Source organism: Engystomops pustulosus, unplaced genomic scaffold (genome assembly GCF_040894005.1).
Source record: "Engystomops pustulosus unplaced genomic scaffold, aEngPut4.maternal MAT_SCAFFOLD_140, whole genome shotgun sequence".
Taxonomy (NCBI): domain Eukaryota; kingdom Metazoa; phylum Chordata; class Amphibia; order Anura; family Leptodactylidae; genus Engystomops; species Engystomops pustulosus.
The window spans coordinates 92,406-115,767 of NW_027285020.1; the positions used below are offsets into that span (position 1 = coordinate 92,406).

General features: G+C 50.4%; 1 protein-coding gene across 1 annotated transcript in view; it reads right to left on the reverse strand.

Moving 5' to 3' along the window:
• Positions 1–23,362, reverse strand: part of LOC140108505 (complement C5-like) — a gene marked incomplete at its 3' end in the record, with an annotated part of 131,552 nt that overhangs the window by 91,174 nt on the left and 17,016 nt on the right. The window lies entirely within an intron of this gene.

The following is a 23,362-nucleotide window of genomic DNA, read 5'->3' on the forward strand; positions in this document are numbered from 1 at the left end:
GTTCTCCTGGAGACACCACTACAGAGAGCATCATGTTCTCCTGGAGACACCACTACAGAGAGCATCATGTTCTCCTGGAGACACCACTACAGAGAGCATCATGTTCTCCTGGAGACACCACTACAGAGAGCATCATGTTCTCCTGGAGACACCACTACAGAGAGCATCATGTTCTCCTGGAGACACCACTACAGAGAGCATCATGTTCTCCTGGAGACACCACTACAGATAGCATCATGTTCTCTTATAGACACCACTACAGAGAGCATCATGTTCTCCTGGAGACACCACTACAGAGAGCATCATGTTCTCCTGGAGACACCACTACAGAGAGCATCATGTTCTCCTGGAGACACCACTACAGAGAGCATCATGTTCTCCTGGAGACACCACTACAGAGAGCATCATGTTCTCCTGGAGACACCACTACAGGGAGCATCATGTTCTCCTGGAGACACCACTACAGAGAGCATCATGTTCTCCTGGAGACACCACTACAGAGAGCATCATGTTCTCCTGGAGACACCACTACAGAGAGCATCATGTTCTCCTGGAGACACCACTACAGAGAGCATCATGTTCTCTTATAGACACCACTACAGAGAGCATCATGTTCTCCTGGAGACACCACTACAGAGAGCATCATGTTCTCCTGGAGACACCACTACAGAGAGCATCATGTTCTCCTGGAGACACCACTACAGAGAGCATCATGTTCTCCTGGAGACACCACTACAGAGAGCATCATGTTCTCCTGGAGACACCACTACAGAGAGCATCATGTTCTCCAGGAGACACCACTACAGAGAGCATCATGTTCTCCTGGAGACACCACTACAGAGAGCATCATGTTCTCCTGGAGACACCACTACAGAGAGCATCATGTTCTCCAGGAGACACCACTACAGAGAGCATCATGTTCTCCAGGAGACACCACTACAGAGAGCATCATGTTCTCCTGGAGACACCACTACAGAGAGCATCATGTTCTCCTGGAGACACCACTACAGAGAGCATCATGTTCTCTTATAGACACAACTACAGAGAGCATCATGTTCTCCTGGAGACACCACTACAGAGAGCATCATGTTCTCCTGGAGACACCACTACAGAGAGCATCATGTTCTCCTGGAGACATCACTACAGAGAGCATCATGTTCTCCTGGAGACATCACTACAGAGAGCATCATGTTCTCCTGGAGACACCACTACAGATAGCATCATGTTCTCCTGGAGACACCACTACAGAGAGCATCATGTTCTCCTGGAGACACCACTACAGAGAGCATCATGTTCTCCTGGAGACACCACTACAGATAGCATCATGTTCTCCTGGAGACACCACTACAGAGAGCATCATGTTCTCCTGGAGACACCACTACAGAGAGCATCATGTTCTCCAGGAGACACCACTACAGAGAGCATCATGTTCTCCTGGAGACACCACTACAGAGAGCATCATGTTCTCCTGGAGACACCACTACAGATAGCATCATGTTCTCTTATAGACACCACTACAGATAGCATCATGTTCTCTTATAGACACCACTACAGAGAGCATCATGTTCTCCTGGAGACACCACTACAGAGAGCATCATGTTCTCTTATAGACACCACTACAGATAGCATCATGTTCTCTTATAGACACCACTACAGAGAGCATCATGTTCTCCTGGAGACACCACTACAGAGAGCATCATGTTCTCCTGGAGACACCACTACAGAGAGCATCATGTTCTCCTGGAGACACCACTACAGATAGCATCATGTTCTCCTGGAGACACCACTACAGAGAGCATCATGTTCTCCTGGAGACACCACTACAGAGAGCATCATGTTCTCCTGGAGACACCACTACAGAGAGCATCATGTTCTCCTGGAGACACCACTACAGAGAGCATCATGTTCTCCTGGAGACACCACTACAGAGAGCATCATGTTCTCCTGGAGACACCACTACAGAGAGCATCATGTTCTCCTGGAGACACCACTACAGAGAGCATCATGTTCTCCTGGAGACACCACTACAGAGAGCATCATGTTCTCCTGGAGGCACCACTACAGAGAGCATCATGTTCTCCAGGAGACACCACTACAGGGAGCATCATGTTCTCCTGGAGACACCACTACATATAGCATCATGTTCTCCTGGAGACACCACTGCAGATAGCATCATGTTCTCCTGGAGACACCACTGCAGATAGCATCATGTTCTCCTGGAGACACCACTACAGAGAGCATCATGTTCTCCTGGAGACACCACTACAGAGAGCATCATGTTCTCCTGGAGACACCACTACATATAGCATCATGTTCTCCTGGAGACACCACTACAGATAGCATCATGTTCTCCTGGAGACACCACTACATATAGCATCATGTTCTCCTGGAGACACCACTACAGAGAGCATCATGTTCTCCTGGAGACACCACTACAGAGAGCATCATGTTCTCCTGGAGACACCACTACAGAGAGCATCATGTTCTCCTGGAGACACCACTACAGATAGCATCATGTTCTCCTGGAGACACCACTACAGAGAGCATCATGTTCTCCTGGAGACACCACTACAGAGAGCATCATGTTCTCCTGGAGACACCACTAAAGAGAGCATCATGTTCTCCTGGAGACACCACTACAGAGAGCATCATGTTCTCCTGGAGACACCACTACAGAGAGCATCATGTTCTCCTGGAGACACCACTACAGAGAGCATCATGTTCTCCTGGAGACACCACTACAGAGAGCATCATGTTCTCCTGGAGACACCACTACAGAGAGCATCATGTTCTCCTGGAGACACCACTACAGAGAGCATCATGTTCTCCTGGAGACACCACTACAGAGAGCATCATGTTCTCCTGGAGACACCACTACAGATAACATCATGTTCTCCTGGAGACACCGCTACATATAGCATCATGTTGGGGGGCGTGGCCTGATGCCGACCTAGGAGGACGTGCACCGCGGAGCTCCCGGGACCTGGCACCCTATCACCCTTCCCAGGCAGCCATCCTTACCTGTACCCCCTCCAGTCTGCTCCCCGGTGCCGCGGGTACTTGCCCCCATACTCCGGTGGCGGTATCGCGGCGGTCACCGGCTCCGTGCGGTCCCCTCCAGCACTTCAGCTCCTGCGGCCTCCCACGTGTCCCGAGCGGCGGCGGGACCATAGCCGCCCGACATCGCGGCTGTACACCGGAGAGGTGTTGAATACCGGGGGAGGGAACCCCCCCCCCCCCCGCTGTGCCGCCGACCCGCTGTGCCGCCGACCCGCTGTGCTGCTGACCTGCCCTGTCAGGGGATCGTGGCAGCGCTCCAGCCAGCCCTGTATCCGGCCGGAGGCGCCATCTTGCTGGACTCCCCTGCGCTGCCTGAGGCCTAGGCGCGCAGGGTTAACCCTGTCACTGCCGGACTGCAGCCAGGAATAAGGTAGGGAAGTAATTCCCCTGCTGCTGCCCTCCTCTCACCTGGGGACCCCAAGCTGTGCAGCCCACCATACTCCCAGTGATCCCCTGCTCCTGGGTTTTGTTTTATATTAACCCTTGCAGTGCCGCTGCAATACTCCACGTGGGTTTGGACTGTATCTCTGCTAATTACTGGACGCTAGGCTCCTCGATTGTTTATCACTGGCCCCCCTGTCCAGACGCCATGGGTAACCGGAGGAGGACGGCTAAATTGCAAAAAGCGGCGTCCGGGGTGTCTGCGCCTCCATCGGATGATGAATCCATCCATGAAGATCCTCCATTCCAGTCCCTGGAACCCCTGGACGCGCAGGATTGCTCCACATCACAAGCCGTTCTTGCACAGATACAGTCAAACGCTGCAAAAAAATTGGGGAGATTCTCCCGCACACAGCCCTGCTCTCCTCAGGGGTCCCCAAACTCCTCTCCCTCCCTCTTTGAAGGCTCCCAGAGCCCGCCGCAGCTTGTAAGCTATGAAGAGGGCGCTGATCCGCCTGACGTGGCCACTGAACTGGACCGCAAATTTGCAGAGGTGCTGGCAGCCATTAATGGGTGCCAATCCAAACTGGTTACCAAGGTGGATGAGCTGCGACAGGACTTTGTTCTTTTAAGACACGATGTTCACAAAGCCAAAGAGCGAATAACAGAAACTGAACGCAGAATATCTGAAGTGGAGGATGTCCAGAGGCCTATGCCGACACAGATAAGAGAGCTTCAGCGCCAAATGTCTGCTTCCATCGACAGAGCTGATGACCTCGAAAACCGCCTGCGACGGAACAACGTCAGAGTGGTTGGCCTCCCCGAAAAAGTGGAGGGGTCTGACCCGGTATCCTTTTTTGAAAATTGGCTCAAAAATATGCTTCCTGCAGATACCTTCTCCCCGTTCTTCACAGTAGAAAGGGCCCATCGTGTGCCATTCCGCCCTGGCCCCCCAGGGGGCAATCCAAGACCCTTCCTGGCCCGGCTGCTGCACTTTAGGGACAGGGACTCTATCCTCAGGGCTGTCCGTACCAAGGGAGAAATTCTCTACGCCAACAGCAGAGTGTCCTTCTACCCTGATTTCTCTGCATCCGTCAGGAAACAGCGAGCACAATTCACCGAGGTCCGTGCCCGTCTCCGTGACAAGGGGTATAAATACTCCATGATGTACCCTGCCAAGCTCCGAATAGTGGATGGTCAGAAGACTCGATTCTTCACTTGCCCAACCGAAGCACTTCACTGGGCTGACGCAGCTCCACGGGCTCCAGCTGCAAGGCCCGCACCTCCTGAGTGACTGGACTCACATATCCTTTTATTTGATATGCAATGACAATGCTGGACTTAGTCCTGATTAGATATCCAGGGGTCCCAAATCACTGTTACAGTATTCTAATATTTGTTTACACTTTACGTGCCTCACAAATGTACCCTGTGATTGATTTGCGCTTTCTTCTTGGTCATCTTGACCAGTGCGCCATTTATGGCTCTCCATTCTCTCCCTCCCTCCCCCCCCCTTCCCACCTCCCCCTACCATTACCTCCCCCTATCATTACCTCCTTGCGTCTTCCTCCTCCCCCCCCCCCCTCCCCTATTTCCTCTTGGTTCTCTCTAAATATGGCTGCCTAATAACCTCCTGATCATATATACATTAAGGGTTGAAGGTCCCGGGACAAATGGTGTAGGTTTGTCTTGAGTTAGGGACCACTGTTCTACTATTTGACTGTTAGTGGGTCTAGGTCTACACTACTGCTGTTAGGGTGTTAGACAGGGGGTTTGTATTCTTGGGATTGTTAGTTCAGTTCTGTTATATTTGTTATGCTCACTGTTGTCTGTCTGTCTATGTCTCTGTGGTATGAAAGGATGAATGCTTGGTTGCTCACGTCTCCTCCCCCACACCCCTTTCCCTTCCGCTAAGATGTCTTCACTTAAGGTAATGAGCTGGAATGTGAGGGGACTTAACTCCAAATTCAAGAGGGCTCTGATGTTAGATGTCATTAAGCGTCAGGCCCCCCATATTGTATGTATCCAAGAGACACACCTTACGGGTCAGAAGGTCCTCTCCCTGAAGCGGGCATGGGTGGCTAGAGGTTATCATTCCTCCTACTCTGTCTATGCCAGGGGAGTATCCATACTCATATCCAAAGCGCTTCCCATAGAGGTCATACAGGTAGCACCGGATCATTTTGGCCGTTATGTAGTCATACATTGTGCCCTGTGGGGCTTTACCTTTACTATTGCGTCTATTTATGTCCCACCTCCCTTTGATCCAGCTGTATTGCATCTAATATCCAGTAAGCTGGCTGCTATGCCTCCAAGCCCGTTACTCTGTATTGGTGATTTCAATGCCGTCCCTAATCCCTCCTTGGATCGTACAAGTGGTCTGGACACAGGCTCGGTCCGTCTGAACGAGTGGCTCACCTCTCTAGACCTCGCCGATGTTTGGCGTAGTAAACACCCTCAAGAGAGAGAATATTCATTTTATTCCTCTGTTCATAAGAGCTTCTCTCGGATTGATCTGGCCTTTGTCTCCCCTGATATGATGCAGCACGTTGACCAGATATCCTATTGCCCGCGCAGTGCGTCAGACCACTCCGCCTTGTTCATTAGTCTCCTTATAGGCCCCCCCAGCGACTCCCGCTTATGGCGCCTGCACCCGGCTTGGCTCCTGTCCCCAGCGGTCCAGAGTACTGTTAGGGCAGCGCACAGCGAGTTCTGGGATGTACACTCAACCCACCCTGATCCTCTTCTAGTCTGGGACTCGTACAAGTCCTCGGTACGGGGGGCATTCATGTCGGGGGTAGCTGGCCATAGGAAGTCCTTGAATGCCCAGGAGGAAAGGCTGACGGCTGTACTGGTGACCGCAGAAAAGGATTATCTAGAGAAACCTACTCCGGGGAATAAAAAGACTTGGGCTCAGGCGCAGAGGAACCATCTAGCTGTAGTGAAGGAGCGCACCAGCAAACGCCTGCTAGCCAGGGAGGCGTCCATCTTTGAATTTGGAGATAAAAATGGGAAGCTGCTTGCGTATTTATCGCGGGCTGAACGCCCTTGTGCTTCCGTTCCCTCTATTATTGATGGTAATGGAGCATTGATCACAGAACCCCGGGCCATTAACATGGTATTTCATGAATACTACTCTTCTCTTTACAGCTCCAGATTGTCCGCCTCTTCCGTCGAGATCTCCGGATTCCTTGACAGTCTTCCACTTTGGAGGCTCACACAGGCACAGTCATCGGAGCTTGATGCTCCGCTCTCGGCAGAGGAGGTGGAACTGGCCATCCAATCGTTGCCCCCCGGTAAGACACCTGGACTTGATGGGCTGGGAGGTGAGTGGTATAGGGATAACTGTGAGACTCTGGTCCCCCTTCTCCTCAGCCTATACTCCGATGCGCTTGATAGAGGTTCCCTCCCCGACTCCATGCGAGAGGCCCTTATTGTAGTTCTTCCTAAGCCTGGCAAGGATCCCCTGCTTCCTGACTCATACCGCCCAATTTCCCTCCTAAATTCAGATGTTAAAATACTAGCAAAAATTCTGGCAACAAGGCTTAACAAAGTAATACTATCATTGGTTCACCCGGACCAGACAGGCTTTATGCCTGGGAGGGGAACTGACATAAATATACAAAGACTACACCTGAACATTGCAGAGGCAGAGCGGTCTCCAGACCCTGGGTTTATATTATCCTTAGACAATTGTAAGGCGTTTGATTCTGTGGAGTGGCCCTATTTGTGGACCCTTTTGCCTAGAATGGGTTTTGGCCCTCGATTTACAGCATTGGTTAAGCTACTGTATAACGATCCCAAGGCTAGGGTGCGGACTAATCTTAACATCTCACCTACTCTCCCTATGGCTAGGGGCACTAGACAGGGTTGCCCACTATCTCCCCTCCTCTTCGCACTCGCCATTGAGCCCCTTGCTGTGGCGATCCGCCACTCTGAGGGCATTAAGGGCATAACTAGAGGTACTATTATTGAAAAGGTATCTCTCTATGCTGATGATACACTTGTATACCTTGGGGATGTGGGCCCCTCTCTGGAATCCCTTCTGGCCCTGATAGAACGTTATGGGGGGTTCTCAGGCCTTCGGGTTAACTGGGACAAATCGGCCCTATTTCCCTTATCTGATGTAGGGGTACACTCCCTCCCCGTCCCAGTCCGGGTGGTGTCCACCTTTAAATATCTGGGAGTCCGGGTGTCACGCAAGGTCCAGGCATTTACGGAGTTAAACATTACACCCCTGATAGCTGCAACGGAATCGCGCCTAAAAGCCTGGTCCACTCTCCCCTTGTCTTTGTACGGACGTATTAATATATTTAAAATGATTTTTCTCCCAAAATTTCTATACCTTTTCCATGCCTGCCCTATACTACTTCCTAAGAGTCTGTTTAAACGCTTGGACGGCATTCTCAGGTCCTTCTACTGGCAGAGTAGTGCCCCGCGATTCAGTTTAGCGCTGCTTCAGGCTCCCAAGGCTAGGGGTGGACTGGCTGCCCCGGATCTGTATCTTTATTACCTGGCTTCCCAGCTAGTCTATGCTCAGTGGTGGATAGATATAGACATGGGTAATGCAGCTACTGCACTGGCTGGTGCCCTGGTGGGTTCCTACGAGGCCCTTACAAACCTGCTGTACAGATACAAGTCCCCATCTGATACCCCACTTCCCCTACGTACGGTAGCGGTGTGCTGGCGTAGGGCACAATCCCTGGTAGAACCGAGCAGCTCTCCCCCTCTCTCGCCTAGGACTCCATTGTGGCTCAATCCGTGGCTCTCTCACTTCCTCTCCCTCCCAGGCTGGACAATGTGGGGGGCAGCGGGGGTGAAATTTGTAGGCCAGCTCTTATCCCCGGAAGCAGAGTTACTCAGCTTTAACGAGATAAGGGAGAGACATACTGTACCCAATACGGCCAGCTTCCATTACACGCAACTGCGACACGCATTCAAAGCCCAATTCGGCTCCTTCAGCCTGACAGTGAAATTCTCCAAACTAGAGACTCTGATGAGTACCCCGGACCTCCCTAAGCCACTCACTCAGTGCTATGCTCTCCTACAAGAGCAAAAGTCCAGACCGTTTGATAGAGCCTGTGAACGCTGGAGACAGGATATCCCTGACCTGTCAGATGATGACTGGAGGGAGGTCGAACTGTCCTACTTCACATCTGTAGTGAGTGCGAGGGACTTCCTGATCCAATCTAAATTCCTCCATCGAGTTTACTTCACCCCTGCTAGACTATTTCGCATGGGAGCAATGCCTAATGATCTTTGCTTTCGCTGTCAGGCTGAAGTCGGATCCTTCCTGCATTGTGTCTGGTCCTGCCCTAGGGTCCATGTCTTCTGGTCCGAAGTGCTGGAGTTCCTTAATTTGCACTTTGATTTCCCACGCTTACTATCTCCCTCTGTGTGTCTCCTCGGCATCATAAATGAAGTTGTCAATGGCCACTATGACAAAATTTTCTTTAGGTTTGTCCTATACTACGCCCGAAAAGTGGTGGTGATGACCTGGAAGGACCAGGAGCCCCCTCCATTAAAAAGATGGATACTACTTATTAATAGTGTCATTCCCCACTACCGGTCCCTGTATGCCAACAGGAAGTGTCCCCAGAAGTTTGATCACATCTGGTCCAGATGGTGCGCGACTCCCCATACAGCCTTATAATCACATGTGATTTATATTCCTCTCCATGATGAAGGAGACTGAGCGTGCTGGTATGTGTGTGTGTGTGACTGATTGTCCCTGTGTCAATAGTTATTTGTGTTGTATCAAGATGTCTGACTGCAGTATCCTGCTGTTATCTACTGTGTAATATCCCTCAGGTAGTTTTGAAACGCAGTAAGAACCTGACTGTTACCATGGCTGTTGTATAATAATCCTGTATTGGGGGGAAGGAAATATGTGACAGACAATCTTGATTTCTGGTTTTGTTTATTATGTTTGTATAAAAATTCAAAAACTGCAAAAATAAATACTTTAAAAAAAAAAAAAAAAACATATAGCATCATGTTCTCCTGGAGACACCACTACAGAGAGCATCATGTTCTCCTGGAGACACCACTACAGAGAGCATCATGTTCTCCTGGAGACACCACTACAGAGAGCATCATGTTCTCCTGGAGACACCACTACAGAGAGCATCATGTTCTCCTGGAGACACCACTACAGAGAGCATCATGTTCTCCTGGAGACACCACTACAGATAGCATCATGTTCTCCTGGAGACACCACTACAGAGAGCATCATGTTCTCCTGGAGACACCACTACAGATGGCATCATGTTCTCCTGGAGACACCACTGCAGATAGCATCATGTTCTCCTGGAGACACCACTACAGATAGCATCATGTTCTCCTGGAGACACCACTACAGAGAGCATCATGTTCTCCTGGAGACACCACTACAGAGAGCATCATGTCCTCCTGGAGACACCACTACTGAGAGCATCATGTTCTCCTGGAGACACCACTACAGAGAGCATCATGTTCTCCTGGAGACACCACTACAGAGAGCATCATGTTCTCCTGGAGACACCACTACAGAGAGCATCATGTTCTCCTGGAGACACCACTACAGAGAGCATCATGTTCTCCTGGAGACACCACTACAGAGGGCATCATGTTCTCCTGGAGACACCACTACAGAGAGCATCATGTTCTCCTGGAGACACCACTACAGAGAGCATCATGTTCTCCTGGAGACACCACTACAGAGAGCATCATGTTCTCTTATAGACACCACTACAGAGAGCATCATGTTCTCCTGGAGACACCACTACAGAGAGCATCATGTTCTCCTGGAGACACCACTACAGATAGCATCATGTTCTCCTGGAGACACCACTACAGAGAGCATCATGTTCTCCTGGAGACATCACTACAGAGAGCATCATGTTCTCCTGGAGACACCACTACAGAGAGCATCATGTTCTCCTGGAGACACCACTACAGATAGCATCATGTTCTCCTGGAGACACCACTACAGAGAGCATCATGTTCTCCTGGAGACACCACTACAGAGAGCATCATGTTCTGCTGGAGACACCACTACAGAGAGCATCATGTTCTCTTATAGACACCACTACAGAGAGCATCATGTTCTCCTGGAGACACCACTACAGAGAGCATCATGTTCTCCTGGAGACACCACTACAGAGAGCATCATGTTCTCTTATAGACACCACTACAGAGAGCATCATGTTCTCCTGGAGACACCACTACAGAGAGCATCATGTTCTCCTGGAGACACCACTACAGAGAGCATCATGTTCTCCTGGAGACACCACTACAGAGAGCATCATGTTCTCCTGGAGACACCACTACAGAGAGCATCATGTTCTCCTGGAGACACCACTACAGAGAGCATCATGTTCTCCTGGAGACACCACTACAGAGAGCATCATGTTCTCCTGGAGACACCACTACAGAGAGCATCATGTTCTCCTGGAGACACCACTACAGAGAACATCATGTTCTCCTGGAGACACCACTACATATAGCATCATGTTCTCCTGGAGACACCACTACAGAGAGCATCATGTTCTCCTGGAGACACCACTACAGAGAGCATCATGTTCTCCTGGAGACACCACTACAGAGAACATCATGTTCTCCTGGAGACACCACTACATATAGCATCATGTTCTCCTGGAGACACCACTACAGAGAGCATCATGTTCTCCTGGAGACACCACTACAGAGAGCATCATGTTCTCCTGGAGACACCACTACAGAGAGCATCATGTACTCCTGGAGACACCACTACAGAGAGCATCATGTTCTCCTGGAGACACCACTACAGAGAGCATCATGTTCTCTTATAGACACCACTACAGAGAGCATCATGTTCTCCTGGAGACACCACTACAGAGAGCATCATGTTCTCCTGGAGACACCACTACAGAGAGCATCATGTTCTCTTATAGACACCACTACAGAGAGCATCATGTTCTCCTGGAGACACCACTACAGAGAGCATCATGTTCTCCTGGAGACACCACTACAGAGAGCATCATGTTCTCTTATAGACACCACTACAGAGAGCATCATGTTCTCCTGGAGACACCACTACAGAGAGCATCATGTTCTCCTGGAGACACCACTACAGATGGCATCATGTTCTCCTGGAGACACCACTACAGAGAGCATCATGTTCTCCTGGAGACACCACTACAGATGGCATCATGTTCTCCTGGAGACACCACTACAGATAACATCATGTTCTCCTGGAGACACCACTACAGATAACATCATGTTCTCCTGGAGACACCACTACAGGGAGCATCATGTTCTCTTATAGACACCACTACAGAGAGCATCATGTTCTCCAGGAGACACCACTACAGGGAGCATCATGTTCTCCTGGAGACACCACTACAGAGAGCATCATGTTCTCCTGGAGACACCACTACAGAGAGCATCATGTTCTCTTATAGACACCACTACAGAGAGCATCATGTTCTCCTGGAGACACCACTACAGAGAGCATCATGTTCTCCTGGAGACACCACTACAGAGAGCATCATGTTCTCCTGGAGACACCACTACAGAGAGCATCATGTTCTCCTGGAGACACCACTACAGAGAGCATCATGTTCTCCTGGAGACACCACTACAGAGAGCATCATGTTCTCCTGGAGACACCACTACAGATAGCATCATGTTCTCCTGGAGACACCACTACAGAGAGCATCATGTTCTCCTGGAGACACCACTACAGAGAGCATCATGTTCTCCTGGAGACACCACTACAGAGAGCATCATGTTCTCTTATAGACACCACTACAGAGAGCATCATGTTCTCCTGGAGACACCACTACAGAGAGCATCATGTTCTCCTGGAGACACCACTACAGAGAGCATCATGTTCTCCTGGAGACACCACTACAGAGAGCATCATGTTCTCTTATAGACACCACTACAGAGAGCATCATGTTCTCCTGGAGACACCACTACAGAGAGCATCATGTTCTCCTGGAGACACCACTACAGAGAGCATCATGTTCTCTTATAGACACCACTACAGAGAGCATCATGTTCTCCTGGAGACACCACTACAGAGAGCATCATGTTCTCTTATAGACACCACTACAGAGAGCATCATGTTCTCCTGGAGACACCACTACAGAGAGCATCATGTTCTCCTGGAGACACCACTACAGAGAGCATCATGTTCTCCTGGAGACACCACTACAGAGAGCATCATGTTCTCCTGGAGACACCACTACAGAGAGCATCATGTTCTCCTGGAGACACCACTACAGAGAGCATCATGTTCTCCTGGAGACACCACTACAGATAACATCATGTTCTCCTGGAGACACCGCTACATATAGCATCATGTTGGGGGGCGTGGCCTGATGCCGACCTAGGAGGACGTGCACCGCGGAGCTCCCGGGACCTGGCACCCTATCACCCTTCCCAGGCAGCCATCCTTACCTGTACCCCCTCCAGTCTGCTCCCCGGTGCCGCGGGTACTTGCCCCCATACTCCGGTGGCGGTATCGCGGCGGTCACCGGCTCCGTGCGGTCCCCTCCAGCACTTCAGCTCCTGCGGCCTCCCACGTGTCCCGAGCGGCGGCGGGACCATAGCCGCCCGACATCGCGGCTGTACACCGGAGAGGTGTTGAATACCGGGGGAGGGAACCCCCCCCCCCCCCGCTGTGCCGCCGACCCGCTGTGCCGCCGACCCGCTGTGCTGCTGACCTGCCCTGTCAGGGGATCGTGGCAGCGCTCCAGCCAGCCCTGTATCCGGCCGGAGGCGCCATCTTGCTGGACTCCCCTGCGCTGCCTGAGGCCTAGGCGCGCAGGGTTAACCCTGTCACTGCCGGACTGCAGCCAGGAATAAGGTAGGGAAGTAATTCCCCTGCTGCTGCCCTCCTCTCACCTGGGGACCCCAAGCTGTGCAGCCCACCATACTCCCAGTGATCCCCTGCTCCTGGGTTTTGTTTTATATTAACCCTTGCAGTGCCGCTGCAATACTCCACGTGGGTTTGGACTGTATCTCTGCTAATTACTGGACGCTAGGCTCCTCGATTGTTTATCACTGGCCCCCCTGTCCAGACGCCATGGGTAACCGGAGGAGGACGGCTAAATTGCAAAAAGCGGCGTCCGGGGTGTCTGCGCCTCCATCGGATGATGAATCCATCCATGAAGATCCTCCATTCCAGTCCCTGGAACCCCTGGACGCGCAGGATTGCTCCACATCACAAGCCGTTCTTGCACAGATACAGTCAAACGCTGCAAAAAAATTGGGGAGATTCTCCCGCACACAGCCCTGCTCTCCTCAGGGGTCCCCAAACTCCTCTCCCTCCCTCTTTGAAGGCTCCCAGAGCCCGCCGCAGCTTGTAAGCTATGAAGAGGGCGCTGATCCGCCTGACGTGGCCACTGAACTGGACCGCAAATTTGCAGAGGTGCTGGCAGCCATTAATGGGTGCCAATCCAAACTGGTTACCAAGGTGGATGAGCTGCGACAGGACTTTGTTCTTTTAAGACACGATGTTCACAAAGCCAAAGAGCGAATAACAGAAACTGAACGCAGAATATCTGAAGTGGAGGATGTCCAGAGGCCTATGCCGACACAGATAAGAGAGCTTCAGCGCCAAATGTCTGCTTCCATCGACAGAGCTGATGACCTCGAAAACCGCCTGCGACGGAACAACGTCAGAGTGGTTGGCCTCCCCGAAAAAGTGGAGGGGTCTGACCCGGTATCCTTTTTTGAAAATTGGCTCAAAAATATGCTTCCTGCAGATACCTTCTCCCCGTTCTTCACAGTAGAAAGGGCCCATCGTGTGCCATTCCGCCCTGGCCCCCCAGGGGGCAATCCAAGACCCTTCCTGGCCCGGCTGCTGCACTTTAGGGACAGGGACTCTATCCTCAGGGCTGTCCGTACCAAGGGAGAAATTCTCTACGCCAACAGCAGAGTGTCCTTCTACCCTGATTTCTCTGCATCCGTCAGGAAACAGCGAGCACAATTCACCGAGGTCCGTGCCCGTCTCCGTGACAAGGGGTATAAATACTCCATGATGTACCCTGCCAAGCTCCGAATAGTGGATGGTCAGAAGACTCGATTCTTCACTTGCCCAACCGAAGCACTTCACTGGGCTGACGCAGCTCCACGGGCTCCAGCTGCAAGGCCCGCACCTCCTGAGTGACTGGACTCACATATCCTTTTATTTGATATGCAATGACAATGCTGGACTTAGTCCTGATTAGATATCCAGGGGTCCCAAATCACTGTTACAGTATTCTAATATTTGTTTACACTTTACGTGCCTCACAAATGTACCCTGTGATTGATTTGCGCTTTCTTCTTGGTCATCTTGACCAGTGCGCCATTTATGGCTCTCCATTCTCTCCCTCCCTCCCCCCCCCTTCCCACCTCCCCCTACCATTACCTCCCCCTATCATTACCTCCTTGCGTCTTCCTCCTCCCCCCCCCCCCTCCCCTATTTCCTCTTGGTTCTCTCTAAATATGGCTGCCTAATAACCTCCTGATCATATATACATTAAGGGTTGAAGGTCCCGGGACAAATGGTGTAGGTTTGTCTTGAGTTAGGGACCACTGTTCTACTATTTGACTGTTAGTGGGTCTAGGTCTACACTACTGCTGTTAGGGTGTTAGACAGGGGGTTTGTATTCTTGGGATTGTTAGTTCAGTTCTGTTATATTTGTTATGCTCACTGTTGTCTGTCTGTCTATGTCTCTGTGGTATGAAAGGATGAATGCTTGGTTGCTCACGTCTCCTCCCCCACACCCCTTTCCCTTCCGCTAAGATGTCTTCACTTAAGGTAATGAGCTGGAATGTGAGGGGACTTAACTCCAAATTCAAGAGGGCTCTGATGTTAGATGTCATTAAGCGTCAGGCCCCCCATATTGTATGTATCCAAGAGACACACCTTACGGGTCAGAAGGTCCTCTCCCTGAAGCGGGCATGGGTGGCTAGAGGTTATCATTCCTCCTACTCTGTCTATGCCAGGGGAGTATCCATACTCATATCCAAAGCGCTTCCCATAGAGGTCATACAGGTAGCACCGGATCATTTTGGCCGTTATGTAGTCATACATTGTGCCCTGTGGGGCTTTACCTTTACTATTGCGTCTATTTATGTCCCACCTCCCTTTGATCCAGCTGTATTGCATCTAATATCCAGTAAGCTGGCTGCTATGCCTCCAAGCCCGTTACTCTGTATTGGTGATTTCAATGCCGTCCCTAATCCCTCCTTGGATCGTACAAGTGGTCTGGACACAGGCTCGGTCCGTCTGAACGAGTGGCTCACCTCTCTAGACCTCGCCGATGTTTGGCGTAGTAAACACCCTCAAGAGAGAGAATATTCATTTTATTCCTCTGTTCATAAGAGCTTCTCTCGGATTGATCTGGCCTTTGTCTCCCCTGATATGATGCAGCACGTTGACCAGATATCCTATTGCCCGCGCAGTGCGTCAGACCACTCCGCCTTGTTCATTAGTCTCCTTATAGGCCCCCCCAGCGACTCCCGCTTATGGCGCCTTCACCCGGCCTGGCTCCTGTCCCCAGCGGTCCAGAGTACTGTTAGGGCAGCGCACAGCGAGTTCTGGGATGTACACTCAACCCACCCTGATCCTCTTCTAGTCTGGGACTCGTACAAGTCCTCGGTACGGGGGGCATTCATGTCGGGGGTAGCTGGCCATAGGAAGTCCTTGAATGCCCAGGAGGAAAGGCTGACGGCTGTACTGGTGACCGCAGAAAAGGATTATCTAGAGAAACCTACTCCGGGGAATAAAAAGACTTGGGCTCAGGCGCAGAGGAACCATCTAGCTGTAGTGAAGGAGCGCACCAGCAAACGCCTGCTAGCCAGGGAGGCGTCCATCTTTGAATTTGGAGATAAAAATGGGAAGCTGCTTGCGTATTTATCGCGGGCTGAACGCCCTTGTGCTTCCGTTCCCTCTATTATTGATGGTAATGGAGCATTGATCACAGAACCCCGGGCCATTAACATGGTATTTCATGAATACTACTCTTCTCTTTACAGCTCCAGATTGTCCGCCTCTTCCGTCGAGATCTCCGGATTCCTTGACAGTCTTCCACTTTGGAGGCTCACACAGGCACAGTCATCGGAGCTTGATGCTCCGCTCTCGGCAGAGGAGGTGGAACTGGCCATCCAATCGTTGCCCCCCGGTAAGACACCTGGACTTGATGGGCTGGGAGGTGAGTGGTATAGGGATAACTGTGAGACTCTGGTCCCCCTTCTCCTCAGCCTATACTCCGATGCGCTTGATAGAGGTTCCCTCCCCGACTCCATGCGAGAGGCCCTTATTGTAGTTCTTCCTAAGCCTGGCAAGGATCCCCTGCTTCCTGACTCATACCGCCCAATTTCCCTCCTAAATTCAGATGTTAAAATACTAGCAAAAATTCTGGCAACAAGGCTTAACAAAGTAATACTATCATTGGTTCACCCGGACCAGACAGGCTTTATGCCTGGGAGGGGAACTGACATAAATATACAAAGACTACACCTGAACATTGCAGAGGCAGAGCGGTCTCCAGACCCTGGGTTTATATTATCCTTAGACAATTGTAAGGCGTTTGATTCTGTGGAGTGGCCCTATTTGTGGACCCTTTTGCCTAGAATGGGTTTTGGCCCTCGATTTACAGCATTGGTTAAGCTACTGTATAACGATCCCAAGGCTAGGGTGCGGACTAATCTTAACATCTCACCTACTCTCCCTATGGCTAGGGGCACTAGACAGGGTTGCCCACTATCTCCCCTCCTCTTCGCACTCGCCATTGAGCCCCTTGCTGTGGCGATCCGCCACTCTGAGGGCATTAAGGGCATAACTAGAGGTACTATTATTGAAAAGGTATCTCTCTATGCTGATGATACACTTGTATACCTTGGGGATGTGGGCCCCTCTCTGGAATCCCTTCTGGCCCTGATAGAACGTTATGGGGGGTTCTCAGGCCTTCGGGTTAACTGGGACAAATCGGCCCTATTTCCCTTATCTGATGTAGGGGTACACTCCCTCCCCGTCCCAGTCCGGGTGGTGTCCACCTTTAAATATCTGGGAGTCCGGGTGTCACGCAAGGTCCAGGCATTTACGGAGTTAAACATTACACCCCTGATAGCTGCAACGGAATCGCGCCTAAAAGCCTGGTCCACTCTCCCCTTGTCTTTGTACGGACGTATTAATATATTTAAAATGATTTTTCTCCCAAAATTTCTATACCTTTTCCATGCCTGCCCTATACTACTTCCTAAGAGTCTGTTTAAACGCTTGGACGGCATTCTCAGGTCCTTCTACTGGCAGAGTAGTGCCCCGCGATTCAGTTTAGCGCTGCTTCAGGCTCCCAAGTCTAGGGGTGGACTGGCTGCCCCGGATCTGTATCTTTATTACCTGGCTTCCCAGCTAGTCTATGCTCAGTGGTGGATAGATATAGACATGGGTAATGCAGCTACTGCACTGGCTGGTGCCCTGGTGGGTTCCTACGAGGCCCTTACAAACCTGCTGTACAGATACAAGTCCCCATCTGATACCCCACTTCCCCTACGTACGGTAGCGGTGTGCTGGCGTAGGGCACAATCCCTGGTAGAACCGAGCAGCTCTCCCCCTCTCTCGCCTAGGACTCCATTGTGGCTCAATCCGTGGCTCTCTCACTTCCTCTCCCTCCCAGGCTGGACAATGTGGGGGGCAGCGGGGGTGAAATTTGTAGGCCAGCTCTTATCCCCGGAAGCAGAGTTACTCAGCTTTAACGAGATAAGGGAGAGACATACTGTACCCAATACGGCCAGCTTCCATTACACGCAACTGCGACACGCATTCAAAGCCCAATTCGGCTCCTTCAGCCTGACAGTGAAATTCTCCAAACTAGAGACTCTGATGAGTACCCCGGACCTCCCTAAGCCACTCACTCAGTGCTATGCTCTCCTACAAGAGCAAAAGTCCAGACCGTTTGATAGAGCCTGTGAACGCTGGAGACAGGATATCCCTGACCTGTCAGATGATGACTGGAGGGAGGTCGAACTGTCCTACTTCACATCTGTAGTGAGTGCGAGGGACTTCCTGATCCAATCTAAATTCCTCCATCGAGTTTACTTCACCCCTGCTAGACTATTTCGCATGGGAGCAATGCCTAATGATCTTTGCTTTCGCTGTCAGGCTGAAGTCGGATCCTTCCTGCATTGTGTCTGGTCCTGCCCTAGGGTCCATGTCTTCTGGTCCGAAGTGCTGGAGTTCCTTAATTTGCACTTTGATTTCCCACGCTTACTATCTCCCTCTGTGTGTCTCCTCGGCATCATAAATGAAGTTGTCAATGGCCACTATGACAAAATTTTCTTTAGGTTTGTCCTATACTACGCCCGAAAAGTGGTGGTGATGACCTGGAAGGACCAGGAGCCCCCTCCATTAAAAAGATGGATACTACTTATTAATAGTGTCATTCCCCACTACCGGTCCCTGTATGCCAACAGGAAGTGTCCCCAGAAGTTTGATCACATCTGGTCCAGATGGTGCGCGACTCCCCATACAGCCTTATAATCACATGTGATTTATATTCCTCTCCATGATGAAGGAGACTGAGCGTGCTGGTATGTGTGTGTGTGTGACTGATTGTCCCTGTGTCAATAGTTATTTGTGTTGTATCAAGATGTCTGACTGCAGTATCCTGCTGTTATCTACTGTGTAATATCCCTCAGGTAGTTTTGAAACGCAGTAAGAACCTGACTGTTACCATGGCTGTTGTATAATAATCCTGTATTGGGGGGAAGGAAATATGTGACAGACAATCTTGATTTCTGGTTTTGTTTATTATGTTTGTATAAAAATTCAAAAACTGCAAAAATAAATACTTTAAAAAAAAAAAAAAAAACATATAGCATCATGTTCTCCTGGAGACACCACTACAGAGAGCATCATGTTCTCCTGGAGACACCACTACAGAGAGCATCATGTTCTCCTGGAGACACCACTACAGAGAGCATCATGTTCTCCTGGAGACACCACTACAGAGAGCATCATGTTCTCCTGGAGACACCACTACAGAGAGCATCATGTTCTCCTGGAGACACCACTACAGAGAGCATCATGTTCTCTTATAGACACCACTACAGAGAGCATCATGTTCTCCTGGAGACACCACTACAGAGAGCATCATGTTCTCCTGGAGACACCACTACAGATAGCATCATGTTCTCCTGGAGACACCACTACAGAGAGCATCATGTTCTCCTGGAGACACCACTACAGATGGCATCATGTTCTCCTGGAGACACCACTGCAGATAGCATCATGTTCTCCTGGAGACACCACTACAGATAGCATCATGTTCTCCTGGAGACACCACTACAGAGAGCATCATGTTCTCCTGGAGACACCACTACAGAGAGCATCATGTCCTCCTGGAGACACCACTACTGAGAGCATCATGTTCTCCTGGAGACACCACTACAGAGAGCATCATGTTCTCCTGGAGACACCACTACAGAGAGCATCATGTTCTCCTGGAGACACCACTACAGAGAGCATCATGTTCTCCTGGAGACACCACTACAGAGAGCATCATGTTCTCCTGGAGACACCACTACAGAGGGCATCATGTTCTCCTGGAGACACCACTACAGAGAGCATCATGTTCTCCTGGAGACACCACTACAGAGAGCATCATGTTCTCCTGGAGACACCACTACAGAGAGCATCATGTTCTCTTATAGACACCACTACAGAGAGCATCATGTTCTCCTGGAGACACCACTACAGAGAGCATCATGTTCTCCTGGAGACACCACTACAGATAGCATCATGTTCTCCTGGAGACACCACTACAGAGAGCATCATGTTCTCCTGGAGACATCACTACAGAGAGCATCATGTTCTCCTGGAGACACCACTACAGAGAGCATCATGTTCTCCTGGAGACACCACTACAGATAGCATCATGTTCTCCTGGAGACACCACTACAGAGAGCATCATGTTCTCCTGGAGACACCACTACAGAGAGCATCATGTTCTGCTGGAGACACCACTACAGAGAGCATCATGTTCTCTTATAGACACCACTACAGAGAGCATCATGTTCTCCTGGAGACACCACTACAGAGAGCATCATGTTCTCCTGGAGACACCACTACAGAGAGCATCATGTTCTCTTATAGACACCACTACAGAGAGCATCATGTTCTCCTGGAGACACCACTACAGAGAGCATCATGTTCTCCTGGAGACACCACTACAGAGAGCATCATGTTCTCCTGGAGACACCACTACAGAGAGCATCATGTTCTCCTGGAGACACCACTACAGAGAGCATCATGTTCTCCTGGAGACACCACTACAGAGAGCATCATGTTCTCCTGGAGACACCACTACAGAGAGCATCATGTTCTCCTGGAGACACCACTACAGAGAGCATCATGTACTCCTGGAGACACCACTACAGAGAGCATCATGTTCTCCTGGAGACACCACTACAGAGAGCATCATGTTCTCTTATAGACACCACTACAGAGAGCATCATGTTCTCCTGGAGACACCACTACAGATAACATCATGTTCTCCTGGAGACACCACTACAGAGAGCATCATGTTCTCCTGGAGACACCACTACAGAGAGCATCATGTTCTCCTGGAGACACCACTACAGAGAGCATCATGTTCTCCTGGAGACACCACTACAGAGAGCATCATGTTCTCCTGGAGACACCACTACAGAGAGCATCATGTTCTCCTGGAGACACCACTACAGAGAGCATCATGTTCTCCTGGAGACACCACTACAGAGAACATCATGTTCTCCTGGAGACACCACTACATATAGCATCATGTTCTCCTGGAGACACCACTACAGAGAGCATCATGTTCTCCTGGAGACACCACTACAGAGAGCATCATGTTCTCCTGGAGACACCACTACAGAGAACATCATGTTCTCCTGGAGACACCACTACATATAGCATCATGTTCTCCTGGAGACACCACTACAGAGAGCATCATGTTCTCCTGGAGACACCACTACAGAGAGCATCATGTTCTCCTGGAGACACCACTACAGAGAGCATCATGTACTCCTGGAGACACCACTACAGAGAGCATCATGTTCTCCTGGAGACACCACTACAGAGAGCATCATGTTCTCTTATAGACACCACTACAGAGAGCATCATGTTCTCCTGGAGACACCACTACAGAGAGCATCATGTTCTCCTGGAGACACCACTACAGAGAGCATCATGTTCTCTTATAGACACCACTACAGAGAGCATCATGTTCTCCTGGAGACACCACTACAGAGAGCATCATGTTCTCCTGGAGACACCACTACAGAGAGCATCATGTTCTCTTATAGACACCACTACAGAGAGCATCATGTTCTCCTGGAGACACCACTACAGAGAGCATCATGTTCTCCTGGAGACACCACTACAGATGGCATCATGTTCTCCTGGAGACACCACTACAGAGAGCATCATGTTCTCCTGGAGACACCACTACAGATGGCATCATGTTCTCCTGGAGACACCACTACAGATAACATCATGTTCTCCTGGAGACACCACTACAGATAACATCATGTTCTCCTGGAGACACCACTACAGGGAGCATCATGTTCTCTTATAGACACCACTACAGAGAGCATCATGTTCTCCAGGAGACACCACTACAGGGAGCATCATGTTCTCCTGGAGACACCACTACAGAGAGCATCATGTTCTCCTGGAGACACCACTACAGAGAGCATCATGTTCTCTTATAGACACCACTACAGAGAGCATCATGTTCTCCTGGAGACACCACTACAGAGAGCATCATGTTCTCCTGGAGACACCACTACAGAGAGCATCATGTTCTCCTGGAGACACCACTACAGAGAGCATCATGTTCTCCTGGAGACACCACTACAGAGAGCATCATGTTCTCCTGGAGACACCACTACAGAGAGCATCATGTTCTCCTGGAGACACCACTACAGATAGCATCATGTTCTCCTGGAGACACCACTACAGAGAGCATCATGTTCTCCTGGAGACACCACTACAGAGAGCATCATGTTCTCCTGGAGACACCACTACAGAGAGCATCATGTTCTCTTATAGACACCACTACAGAGAGCATCATGTTCTCCTGGAGACACCACTACAGAGAGCATCATGTTCTCCTGGAGACACCACTACAGAGAGCATCATGTTCTCCTGGAGACACCACTACAGAGAGCATCATGTTCTCTTATAGACACCACTACAGAGAGCATCATGTTCTCCTGGAGACACCACTACAGAGAGCATCATGTTCTCCTGGAGACACCACTACAGAGAGCATCATGTTCTCTTATAGACACCACTACAGAGAGCATCATGTTCTCCTGGAGACACCACTACAGAGAGCATCATGTTCTCTTATAGACACCACTACAGAGAGCATCATGTTCTCCTGGAGACACCACTACAGAGAGCATCATGTTCTCCTGGAGACACCACTACAGAGAGCATCATGTTCTCCTGGAGACACCACTACAGATAGCATCATGTTCTCCTGGAGACACCACTACAGAGAGCATCATGTTCTCCTGGAGACACCACTACAGAGAGCATCATGTTCTCCTGGAGACACCACTACAGAGAGCATCATGTTCTCCTGGAGACACCACTACAGAGAGCATCATGTTCTCCTGGAGACACCACTACAGAGAGCATCATGTTCTCCTGGAGACACCACTACAGAGAGCATCATGTTCTCCTGGAGACACCACTACAGAGAGCATCATGTTCTCCTGGAGACACCACTACAGAGAGCATCATGTTCTCCTGGAGACACCGCTACAGAGAGCATCATGTTCTCCTGGAGACACCACTACAGATAGCATCATGTTCTCCTGGAGACACCACTACAGAGAGCATCATGTTCTCCTGGAGACACCACTACAGAGAGCATCATGTTCTCCTGGAGACACCACTACAGAGAGCATC